This window comes from Triticum urartu, chromosome 6A (assembly GCF_056163025.1).
Source record: "Triticum urartu cultivar PI428250 chromosome 6A, HENAU_Tu73, whole genome shotgun sequence".
Lineage (NCBI taxonomy): Eukaryota > Viridiplantae > Streptophyta > Magnoliopsida > Poales > Poaceae > Triticum > Triticum urartu.
The window spans coordinates 66,186,840-66,200,116 of record NC_141878.1 but is presented as its reverse complement, the minus strand read 5'-3'; the positions used below and the strand labels follow the sequence as shown (position 1 = coordinate 66,200,116).

The following is a 13,277-nucleotide window of genomic DNA, read 5'->3' as shown; positions in this document are numbered from 1 at the left end:
TTTTTCCTTCAAATCCTCGTTTTCTCTTTCAACTAAATTTAACCTCTCGGCAATAGGGTCGGTTGAAATTTCCGGTTCAACTACCTCCTACATACAAATATCTATGTCAACTTGATGGGCATAATTTGTCATAAACACGAAATGCAATGAATAGTTTTAAAAGAGAACATACCACATCCGAATCATAACCCGGACGAGGGCCGACGGGGACGGATATCAAAACCATGGCACTATGTATAACAAACAACGTATGGGTAAGATAATTATACGAGTAACTATATATCCAAATCACACAAACATCAATTTTTTATATAAAACTTCATGAACAAGAGGCTCACCACAAGGTGGTGCCGGCGACGGGACGTTGCGGGCGACCGACGGTGGTTACGACGGAGATTTAGAAGGCACTAAGTAAACGACACCTACATATGCAAACTAAGTGTTATTTTTGACCTCAAATTGCATATAAATCAAATACTAGCACATATATATAATTCCTCCCAAATTACTAAACTCAAAAATCAATCACTATATAAAGCATTGCACGAGCTAATCTAGCAATGAGAGATGAAAGGACAAAGTTGCTAACCTTTGTGATCATTTGAATGGATGGGGGCCTTCAAATCTTGACAAATTTTGGGCAAAATGTGTGATGAGCTTGAGAGGAAGAGGGAAAAGAATAGAGAGGAGAGGGGAAAGGGGAAGAACAGAGCGAGCTCGGGTGGACGAAGGGTCTATGTAGGACGACCTTTAGTACCGGTTCGTGATACGACCCGGTACTAAAGGTGCTGGAGGGGCCCCGGACTGACAACATCCTGCCACCACTCACTTTAGTACCGGTTCGTGACACGAACCGGTGCTAAAGGTTCACCACGAACCGGTACTAATGATGTCCGCCTGCCTAGCCATTGGAACCGGCACTAATAGACACATTAGTGCCGACTCAAATTCAAACCGGCACTAATGTGCTTCACATTTGACCCTTTTTCTACCAGTGAACCAATTCAGACCCAACGGACCCAATCTCAGCTTGGACAGCTCAAATTTCAGTCATAGTCCAGAAAGCAATTGTGGCTAAACAAAAGGTAAGCTGCGTCGAGAATTCAGAGGCAGATGGTTTACCATCCAACCAGAGGAAATTGGTATGCATCTTACATCATGGTAATGTAGTACTTTCTTTGTTGACAAATATAAGATGTTTTGGATAATTCAATATAGACTATATATGGACTGAAATTGATGAACAAATCCATTAAAACGTGTCTATATACATCCCATTCAAAAAGGAACATCTTATACAACTCCATCCCGAATTACTTGTCTTAGAGTTGTCTAGATATGGATACATCTAACACTAACACGTATCTAGATATATAGACAAATCTAAAACAAGTAATCCGGGACGAATAATATTAGATATGCCACGCCGTTCTCCCAACATTTCATGCCCAAGCCAGGTCACGACAATGGAAATTTTTGATAAAGGTCACGACATGGTAATAGCGACACGAGACCGTACCCTCCTAGGAGGCAGATAGGAAAAGAAAACACCTCTGAATTCCCTATGTCTTCCAATCCTAAACCATGGACAAGCAAGCAGATATTCACCAAAATATGCCATAGACAAGATGTTAACATATACTGGTGAAATCTCTCTCTCTCTCTCTCTCTCTCTCTCTCTCTCTCTCTCATATCGGTCGCATCAATCACTATGCTTGTGTTTGCTTATGTGCTGGATGGGATATAAAGTAATAGTACTATCTTATAGAATGGGCGTCGGGCGATACCCCTTCTATTATGTACCATCAACCCGGAAATTCATAGTGCATGTTCCTCCTGCGTCACGGCCGTCGTGCACCAAATGAACTCAGTTGTGCATGTGGGTCTGCCGTCCTGTACCATGGGAACATGTCGACGGTGTGCCGTGACGGCATTGTCACATGAAACGGCGCCTGAACGTATTCCACTGTTTCACATTACGTATGCTGCACATGCCTTCTACGCTCGCATTGAATGCCCGGCCCAACATGTCCTTCTTCGATTGGTAAGCGTAGCGGGAGCAGGCGTGCTCGTCCGCTACATCGCGGTCTCTGCCCATAGTAGTTGTCATAATCATTTGGATGTGTGTCGGTATTGTAGCGGTATCATGGGAGAAACGTCCATAGCTAAATGACCATTGTGCGATATTGTAGCCGTATTATGAGAGAAGTGTCCATATTCAAGCCCCAGAAATGTAGGTGATGTTTGGTGAATCTCATTAACAAATCTTGATGTCATGCCTTGTATGATTGTTTGGTTCTCGAATGATCGACAGTGTGCCTCGGATTATTCAGCCCCCCTCCCCCCACCACCACCCACCCCCAACGATCGAGAAAGCAGTTAGGAGGTGCCAGTAATTAGCGACACCTACGTGCACTTCTGGGCCCCCTCAAACGTAGATCGACACTAAGAAAAAGGTCCATAAGAAGATCCACTAATGATCGTGGAGAGCAATTTATGAATGAGTGCTTGTTCGGGAGGGTCACCTGGGGGTGGACTGAGAGCGCGCCGCCATGTGTCACACTCTAGGCAATATCTTTAAAAAAAATTCCACACGTGTTTTCGGGGTTTTAGATATTTTTTCGGGTTTTATTGTCTTTTCGATTTTTCACCTGTCTTTCTCAGCTTTTGGATAAAAAAAATGAATTTAAAATGTTTTTTTGCTGTGTCTATTGGAAATGAAAAAAAAACATGTTTTTCTTTATTTCTGCGAGAGGTATGGTTTACTTCCGCGAGAGGCATGAATTTGCTTCCGTGCCTCTCAGATGGAAAAAAGAACACATTTTTTCCTTCTGCGAGAGGCACGGCCGTGCCTCTCGATGGTTGTGGCTCCAATTCCGTTCCTAATCTTACTAGTAGACTGCCCGTGCATTGCCACGGGCTTTTCATAATTTGTATTGGTTGCATGTAAAATTTCATATGGATAGAAAATATAGCCAAAATAATTGTAATGTACTTCGCTTGCAATGTATTTCGATAATAAAATGTAATTCTACCCTATACACAAAAGGGTTATCATATCTGATGCACAAAGTAAATGTGGTACACAAACATTGACCTCTTTATTGTGCATTGCATTACAAATGATAATAACACTTGAATGTTTTTTATGCTTAAGATCGATTGTCTCATGAAAGCGTGTGCATTGCTATTCTCCATTAATTAAAATTAACACATGGATGATTTTGTTCCCTTTAAAAAATGTTCCAAGAAGTTACAACCAGAAACTTAATTGCAATGTGCAATTGGCTGGCAAACTATTGCAAATGAACTTAGGCACTTGAAACCATACAATTTACCATTTAGAAACTGCTGCAGCAAAACACATCTTCTAGAACATGCTACTCCTAGCTATCTTGGGAGACGTAGATACATCAATCTTTGATAACATTTGTTGATTAAAAATTTATTGGCATTTATTTATATTTTTATAGTAATTTTTAGTTTTGTTAGAATTATGTAACTTCAGATTTGGTGTATCGGCTCAAAATGAAATTCACATAAGACTCAAAAGGAAATGTGTGTGTTGTACTATGAACTATGATGTAAAGGGAAGCGACCAACTCCTATTCAAATACCAACCGGAGAAAAATCCTAATTATACATACACTAAGACATTAAAATCAAAAATAAGGGTGAAAGGGCGATTGACATGCAGCATCAATTGTGAATAAGCAGGTTAAAACTTGTCCAGAGAATATTGCTCACGACTCACAAGTTTACAACATACTTTTTTCTGTATTAGAACAAAAGTCGAATAATACATGGTAGGATTGAGGAGGAGAAGGTCTATAATATTAGTCTTACCGAGAGGGGGGGAGGGAGGGAGATAGAATAAGATCTCCAAATTGTCTCCATGTGTCTACGCTATCTAAAAACCACCATATGTGAGAAGTAATGGGGTCTGGACGTCTCAGGGCAGCACGCTAGATCAGACCAGATCACATCATGCTCGAAAAAAATATAGTTTTCTAAAATATTGCAAGGCATCCCGAAGATATTAACGTTACAAGTTGCTACGAGCTTAAATGCTTAAAACAATCAACCGAAAATACCAACATACTTCTCCATTTTGAGCTAGTCCACCTAACGAGGACTTCTTCATTAATACCCACAATCGTTCCAGATAGCCAATAGGAGATAAAAGTCAGTAAATGTTATACTCCCTCTGTTTCTAAATATAAGTCTTTTTTGAAAGTTCAATAAAGACTACATCACTAGTAGAAAACAGGGCTATGGTCCAGGCCGGCTCAGCCCATTAGTCCCAGTTCAGTCTAGAACCGGGACTAATGTGAGCATTGGTCCCGGTTCGTGCGGCTAAGGCATTAGTCCCGGTTCATCTAGACCTTTTGGTCCCGGTTGGTGGGATGAACCGGGACCAATGGGCCTCGCTCCTGGCCCACAACCATTGGTCCCGGTTCGTACCACAAACCGGGACTACAGAGTAGACCTTTAGTCCCGGTTTGAGGCACGAACCGGGACTAATGGGGATGAGACCTTTAGTCCCGGTTCGTGCCACGAACCGGTACTAAAGGTCCCATTTTCAAACTATACCCCCCCCCCCCCCCCCCCCCGTGGATCGCCTTTTCAGTTTTTTAAAAAAATAAAAGAAAATGATGGAAATGTTAAAAAATAAAAGAAAATAAGTTTCACATGTGATATGTGGTCTAGTTGTTGGGAAAATTTACAAATATGAATTTCGACTTTATTTACAAAATCTCTCTGGAATTTGTAAAATGGGCATAACTTTTGCATACGAACTCGGATGAAAAAGTTTTTTATATGAAAAATCATCTACTCGAAAAGTTACATCCGATGGAGACCGCCTACGGCCTGTTTGCAAATTTCTAGAATCCTCAAATTCCAAAAGGAAAAAAAGTTATGCTCAAATTTCAGTTTTTTTAAATTTCAGTTTTTTAAATACTTATTCAAGAAGTATTAGTGTTACTAAATAATTATTCAAGAATATTAGTGTTATTAAATAATTATTTCACCTTTTTTGAATTTTGGTCAAATCTGGTCAAACTATGGTCAAACTGTGGTCAAACAATGGTCAAACTACTTATTCAAAAATATTAGTGTTACTAAAAATTATTGTTTTTTAGAACAATAGTTTTAAACTCAAACAGTGAAATATGTGACTTCGTGCTCAAGCTAAATTCCTGAGGGTTAATAGGATTGACATCTTACTATTGTCAGGAAAACAACAAGTGCAGACTTGGAAATGAGGGAGAATAGAACCCGGAAGTTAAGCGTGCTTAGGCTGGAGTAGTGAGAGGATGGGTGACCGTTCGGGAAGTGAGATGATTTGGAATGATGAGGGGTGATTAGAGATTAAATTGAGCAGTGATGAGGGGTGATTAGAGATTAGAGGTTAAAATAATTCAGAAATTTGAAAATAAAAAAATTTCAAAAAAAATCAGGAAATTTCCTTTAGTACCGGTTGGTGTTACCAACCGGTGTGGACCGGCCATGTGGAGGGCCTTTAGATATTTTATTTCATTCATTTTGCTCCGTATATAGTTCACATTGGAGTCTCTAGAAAGACTTATATTTAGTAACGGAAGGAGTACAAATAATAATTTCAGTTGAGTTAAAAAACTTAAATTAAAAACCAACAAATATATGCAGGGTTATTTCATACTGTTATTTTAATGGGCACCAATAACGTCCTTTTCAGCATCATAATATATAATCCAAAATCATATTAACAATTTTGGGGTAACTTTATACTACTTATGAGTATAAATAATATGATTAATTAACAAATCTTGGATTGTAATAGATCTGAAAAAACATTTATATTTTTCAAAGAGTCATATGGTGTGAGTATCGTCTTAAAGCTTTCTGGATAAATAAGGATATAGAGAGTTGTTAAGTTCAAGAAAACAGAATGGCTCTCCTAACGCAAAGTCTAAGTTCACCACCATTAGATTTATAAATGGGGAAAAGACGCTATGAATAAGAGAAACAACAAATAAAGATAGAAAGGTGTTAAGTTCACCACACTCTTTATTTGCTAACTGGGTTGAGTAGATAACAATATGTTTTAGAAGATGATGACTTCCTAATACTTTAGCACATAACTGTACTCTACTAAACCGTGGGGGACGAATCGGAGGTACAGTAAAAGAATGAGCAAATAGATTTTATTTATATTATCCACACCCTACATGTACAACACTGAGAAGCTCCTCGTGAAACAAGCTTACAACAGTGAGCATTGAACAATCATACTCTCTTCTTGTTAGCCGGTGCTGAGAACACTTGTGCAGCAATTAGTATATCAATGTCCTCGTAGATAGGTTGATGAAGATTGCCAGCAATGAAAATATCATCCAGTACTTAGGCCTGAAAATTTCACCATTGACACTCATGGGAATTAGTTAGTACTAAAAAGAATGGTATAGCTCTCACAAGAAATTACATACAACTCCATTGCTGGTTCTTCAATGTCAAAATTTCAGCATATATGTGAACATTAAAAAGACTTCACATACCTACATAAATTATGAAAAACACTCATGCTGCAGTGCGGCTCCCATGTCCTCGTCAGTTTTGACGCACCTACCACGTACTTGCAGCTTGGGGCGTGACCCCTACATCCTTGGTGGCGGCCACAGCGCCCACATCCACCTACATCCTCAAATTTCCATTATACCATAATGTCTAGCTTAGGGATTTTGTTCCGTATCTTCTTATTTGGCACTACACCAACATTTAGCATGACGTCAACGACCACATAACGCCTTCATCACTGGTTAGCGATCTGATCATGTCTCTTACTACCTGAAAGCACAAATATTAAATTCTATTGTTAAAGATATATTCTTAACATGTCAATAAGAGGGAAAAGCAATATGGCAATTCAATGTCTCATCGACCCTGCAGTTGGCAACATCCCAAGTGATGATCAATTTTAAACATAATATTTAACTACAAGAATGACTACAATGCAATTCATCATTTCTTTGTTCTGGGCATTTTTGCCCTTGAATACGTGATAATACAAGAACAAACTTAAAGTATGCTGATACGATGTAGTGCCATCAAGCATGGATAATTATGCAAGGACAAACTCATGTTCTAGGAATTTTTTACCCTAAACGATGCATGAAACGACCAATAATAAACATATTAGAAAAATTGTGCATCTCTCTTTGTCCATAATAAGTTCTGTTGCTTCTTCCAAGTCAGTTTATTATTTAACCATATCGTTCGGCCACCACTCTGTCCATGTAGGGCGAGCGCTAGCATTAGTAGCATTTATCTAAACTCTGATTACCAACACGTACAATGATTAACACGCTTGTTGGTTGAAATAGAACTCACTTGTGGTGAGAAACTGAATAAGTGTTGTCGAAGGGTTGAGGGAGCTCGAAGGGGTTGGTATCACTGAACAAGTTGTTCGTCAATCCAGCCCCAAAAAAACTTTAGAAAGGATGTTTCTGCCCACCCACATAAATAAAGAGATAAATCTGTGATCGTGCGGCAAGCCTGATAAGCCACATAAATAAAGAGATAAATCTGTGATCGTGCATAAAGTAATTAACAAACCCGGTGTTGTTCTCTTATGTCCACGGTCCGCCCGCTCCCCACCCCTGTTCTACCTCACGCCCCGTCCATCCACTCCCAGCTTACTCCCTAGCTTCATGTTGCTCATGCTCGCCCATGTGTGTGTTGTCAGCCAGCTGGTGGCCCCAACTCGTTCGGCTCCGTCCGCTTGGTGCCAGATGATTAGCACATGGATGCATCCGCCGGCCATACCACCTGCACATCAATGAACAGTGGATTAGTACGTCGACAGGGATAGAAAAATATAAAACTCACACAAACGGAATTTATAGAAATCAACAAACACTAATCTGAATACCTTCTAAATCTCACGTAGTGCAGGGGGTGCTGTGAAAGTCTAAATATCATTTTTTTTACAGAAACAATGTTCCTTTCTCAGTCTACTGGGTGCCCTTAGACAGGGCCACCTCATTCTCAACCACTCCCGCATCCCTCACCCTGTCAAACCGGGTCGCGGCTTACTCGGAATTCACGAATGCCCGTGTGGCGTCATCGAAAGAGCTAAGCAAATTCTCGCCAACCGCGTCGCCTTCCAGCAGATGGTCATTACGAAGGATCGATGCCGCTGCCCCTATTCCACTTTTAATATGATGCATCCAGATTCTTTTTATAATAATTTCTCACATGTTTCAATTGAATAATTTGATTATCCGAACCAATTAATGAACCAGAGATGGTTTCAGTGGTGCTGTTTTTTCTTTAGGCAGCTTGCAGAATGAATGATGAAGTTTCTTGGGCCTGCATCGTAAATGGGTTTGGCCAGATGCTCGACTGGTTTTACGACCAACTATAGAAGTGTATTCATCATTTCCATTGGTATGACCGTAATTTGTGAATCAGAAAAGATAGAAAAGAAAACTTTAATGTTGAATATAAAACGAAAGAAAAAAAGAATCCTAGTAATTAGATTTGTAAAAAGAAATGCATTTGAGATGTTTCAGCGATACAATAAGCACATCGGTAAGACATTATAATCATGGTATAAACTTGCTTCCTTTTTTATGATAGATACACGCATACTGGAAAATTTGCAACAACAATAGATAACAAGATTATTTTTAGCTCACCTTCTGATTCCATTGTCGCTTTATCATCAGTTATCAAAAGTGAAATTAGCCTATGAAGATAACCATGTATACTGAACACACGAGAAAAACACAATTTTAATCCATCGGCTTTAGAGATCCTTGATAGATGCCATCAGGTTGAGAAATTTGATGTTATGAATAAGGCATGAAGAGAATTGTCTGTTGGTCAACATTTGCAGGAGTAAGCTGGATCAAGGATGAGTTTTCGCCATCGGTAAACAGGGACCTGTTCATGTACAAGCTGTAGGAATAAACTTTAGCATTAATTACTGAATAGCATACAAAATTGTCTAATGTACTGCAAACTATAGAGCAAAATCACATCCCTGGTGTTGAAACACCAGTGGCACAAGGCACTTTGTCCAATTTGTGCTTCCAAGGGTAGTCTCCAAACTCTACACGGTGGCACCATCACCAACTTACACTTGCTTGTCAGCGCAGCTGTGATGGCCCTTGCTGGGGCTCATACCTCCGAGTCGTGCCCCTCTTTTCAAAATTTGTCCAAGGTGCCTGAAAAAAAACTTAATTAACCTCCAATGAAAATAATAATACACCATGTCAGCATGGATAGCTATATGACTGTATTAAAAATTACTCTAATGTGACACAATGGTTTGAGTTGCTAGATATTGTGGGTCATCTAGTTAAATTCAGGTCTTACTTGCTGCTTGCTGCACGAACTTCCTCAGTGGTAAGCATCGCAGTCGTCAGCATACAGGTTCACCACCTGAACTTACGCGCACAAGACATGACCTGATGCCCGATGTAGCCACATGCATAGCAGAACCACGGCAAGCGCTCGTACTGAAGTTTAAGCCCCACCCTTGTTCTCTTTTCCTTGATCCTTGCTATCATCGCAACTGAAATTTCCAGCGCCCGCTATATAGAGGAAAAGCAACCCGTACACAAACAAAGTTTCCTAACTACTCTCCCATCACGTAGTTCAATTTGGAGGATTGTTCTCATGTCCTTGCATAGAGCACATACCATTACATCTGTTCTCCAATTCATCGAGACATCAAGAATGTGTACCCATATCCACAGCCAAAGTGCACAAAGTAGTTATTGCCTCCCAAAAACGTGTATGTCAGATCCTCTTTGTCCTTAGCCTCCAAGCATCTTCTAGCTCATCAAACAGAAAACATATTTGCAGCGAAAAGTGATTCAATATATGAGCAATTAGGACAAGATTAGTGCTTTGGGAATTGAGAGAGTTGTCCTCCGTACTCATCCTTATGATAACATGCTTTGGGAATTAGGCAAGCTCAGGATTATGTGGAGATGTTCGATAACATGCTTCTAGAAAGCGTCATGTTACACCACGCCCATCCTAGACACCACAGTATGATGTGAGGTTGACTCGTGCACCACATTTGCCACCTGGTCTGGCCGCCCTGCCAACCCAAGATCGTTCCAAGCCAATATTTCGCTCGGTGTTCTGAAGATCTGCAGAAGAGGTTGTAAAAATCATCAGGTGTGTAACCTGCATACAGAAGAAAGATTGATACGTGCATGTAAAACTGAGAAACAGCAAATCTGATTCAAACACAAAAGAAAAAGGGCAAGCTTAATTATGCTATCCTGCTGAGCCACGGCCGGCACTACCCCTCGTCGTTTCAGGTGGAACAGGAGAGCACGAGCAGAGGATACTGATTCAGGGGATGAGAGGGGTGGGGTGGGGATCACGAGAGCTTATCCATGTCTTGGGGCGGCCATCCATGCCGAGCGGCAGCAGCGAGGTGCCACCGTGGTGGTGACGGGCTATGCATCCAAGGCGCCGGTGGCGCCGACGTTCTCGTGATCCATGATGGCCGCGTCTGCCCGGATGGTCGTGTCCGCCGAGGTCGGACGGACAGGGCCGCACGGGCCTTTGTACAGGGGGAGGGTAGAGGGTTGGCGGATGGGGAAGGGAAGTACCAGGGATGTGGTGCCGACTCGTTGGTCTCAGATCACCGCCGGTCGCCGGTATCCGAGGCGTCGCGACGTATCCGAGGCGCGGCGGTGGATCAGTTGTCAGATCGGAGCACGAGGAGCGGGAGGCAGCGGATCACCATTGAAGGCCGAGGAGTGGGACGGGTAGAGATGAAGGCCGTAGGGAGGGAAGAAAAAGGGGTGGGGGTGCGGCCGTGCGTGGAGGAAGATGTGTGGCAGCCATGGGTCATGGAGTTCGGTGGCGGCGGCGTCTTCCGGAGTTCGGCGGCAGGGACTGAAACCGCCCTGCCTTGGAGAGGCGGCAACGGCATCTCCCGGAGTTCGGCGGCTGCGGGATTCAAACCGCCCTGCCTTGCAGAGCCGGCGGCGGCGGCGGCCCCCCCTCGACGGCGGCAACGATAGATGGGATCGATGGGATCGAGAGGACGGCGGCGGCGACGGGAGGACTGCGGGCGGGGTGGTTTTCTTGGGGGTGCGTGTGTGGGGTGGGGAGGTGACGAAAAAAAACCAGCGAAAAAAATCAGGACGAAAAAAAACCGAACGAAAGTGGTAGAACGAAAATTAAACCCGAAACGCGACCTACCAACTGAGACATTAGGAGTAGAGATGCACTTTGTTTTGTTAACAAAAATAAAGTCCTATGCGGTGAAGGACTTAATAGGCAATTAGCGTCAGGCTTAAAAAGGAGAGGCAGTTAATACCGCCGGCTGCAGCTTTGCTGCCGCCTTCCCCTTTCTTCTCAAGATCGAATAGATTCAGATTAATTCATGCGAGGGTAATCTTGTAGGCTGCCCTCATCAATTCTGCATCGGCAATGAACTAGCCAAGGTTAGGATTAATGGCTATTTCCATTAAGCTCTCTCAATCTCATCTTATATGCTTTGATATCTTACATCCAAATTATTTTCTTCTTATTGTGCGATCTGTGATGGTAAGTTCTCTTCATGAAACTACTAATATCATTGATCCTATTTTCTTATGGAAATATTTTTTTGTATCAATTACAATTCTAGATCTAAATTTTTGTGTGGGTCAACTGGAGATCTAATTTGTTCTAACACTAATACAGTTAGGTCTTTAGCCAGACATTATATGATAGCATTGAAATTGTTTTTTATCAACTTGCCCCCCCCCCCCCGGTTTTGTTTGGTTGTGGCTCTCGGAAACAAAAAAAACACGTTTTTTATTTCCCCGAGAGGCATGGATTTGCTTCCGCGAGAGGCACGAATTTGCTTCAGTGCCTCTCATAAATAGAAAAGGAATGTGTTTTCTTTTTTCTTTTCCTTTCGTGAGATACGTGGATTTGCTTCCGCGAGAGGTACGGATTTGCTTCTGCAAGAGGCAATGCCATGCCTCTCAATGATTGTGACTCCAATTCCGTTCCTAATCTTATGCACTTTGTTTTTTTTCAACAACAAAAAAAAGTCCTATGCGGTGAAGGACTTAATACGCAATAGCGTCAAGCTTCAAAAGGGGAGGCATTTAGTACCGCCGGCTGCAGCTCTGCTGCCTCCTCCCTCATTTCTTCTCAAGATCGAATAGATTTAGACTAATTCAGGCGCCAACGGTGTTACATGCGAGGAGCAATCTTGTAGGCTGCCCTCGTCAATTCTCCATCGGCAATGATCTAGCCAAGGTTAGGATTAATGGCTATTTCTATTAAGTTCTCTTAATATCGTCTTATATGCTTTGAAATCTTACATCCAAATTATTTTTTCTTATTGTGTGATCTGTGATGCTAAGTTTTCTTCATGAAACTACTAATATCATTGATCCTATTTTCTTATGAGAATATTTTTTATATTAATTACAATTGTAGATCTAAAGTCAATTGGAGATCTAATTTGTTCTAACACAAATACGGTTACGTCTTTAGCCGACATTATATGTCCTACTCTGATACTAAATACAACATCTATGCACTGGCTCGGCACATCCTTTTTATAGAGGTTATAATTTCGTTTTATACAAAAGATCGATAAAGCTTTCGCAATTGCAGACCTACCAAAGGATAACATGGCAATTAACTTAACAGAGGACAAATGGATTCAAATCGGCGCCTACCACCCAAGCCTACTATAAAAAACAAGACTTCCCCTCATCATCAAAGATAAAAAAAAAGCACCTTATTTCTTATTTTACTTCACTATATGGAATTATCCAATGCCATTTGGTGCATTATGTGTTGTCTCTCCGTGCAATAGGGGTTTGAATTTGATATAGGCATAGAAGACGTCAGGAATTGTTCATGGATAACCAGTTACTCCACTGCCTCCAGAATGTTTTCCCTGTCTTGCAAGGCCGGGGTTGTTCCTCGGTCGCCTGTTGCTGAACGTGACAGCAATGGTTGATCTGGTGCTTCGATCGCCTCGTGGCCGCAGGAGTGGACCGAAGTGCAGCAGCCCACGCGAGACAGCGCCAACCAATGCAAGATTCCGTTTACAGGTACACGCCTTGCAGTAAAAAACTAGATGAACTGCGGCACCAAGCAACAGGTCAAGCGAGCAAGTCAAGGTTCGCTGGAGATCCCGCTAGTGTACCTGGCTGATACAACTTCCACTCTGGCTGTTGCTATAGGATTAAGAAGTGGGATGATCGGTATTGCACCCAGGGCCATGATATCAATTCCATTCATCCCGATAT

The 13,277-nt window shown here is 41.7% G+C and overlaps 1 long non-coding RNA gene across 4 annotated transcripts; it reads right to left on the bottom strand.

Moving 5' to 3' along the window:
- Window positions 1-6,017: 6,017 nt before the first annotated feature.
- Window positions 6,018-11,119, bottom strand: LOC125517509 (uncharacterized). 4 transcript variants are annotated; one of them, XR_007287656.2, is made up of 8 exons: window positions 10,620-11,119; window positions 9,364-10,148; window positions 9,126-9,212; window positions 8,682-8,943; window positions 7,597-7,809; window positions 7,372-7,487; window positions 6,540-6,828; window positions 6,018-6,390 (listed from the first exon to the last, which is right to left on the bottom strand). It is a non-coding gene; the product is annotated as an uncharacterized LOC125517509 (long non-coding RNA). The 4 variants fall into 4 exon arrangements; XR_007287659.2 differs by having other exon boundaries at window positions 8,682-8,928; XR_007287658.2 differs by having other exon boundaries at window positions 8,682-9,212; window positions 9,364-9,824; window positions 9,930-10,148.
- Window positions 11,120-13,277: the final 2,158 nt, after the last annotated feature.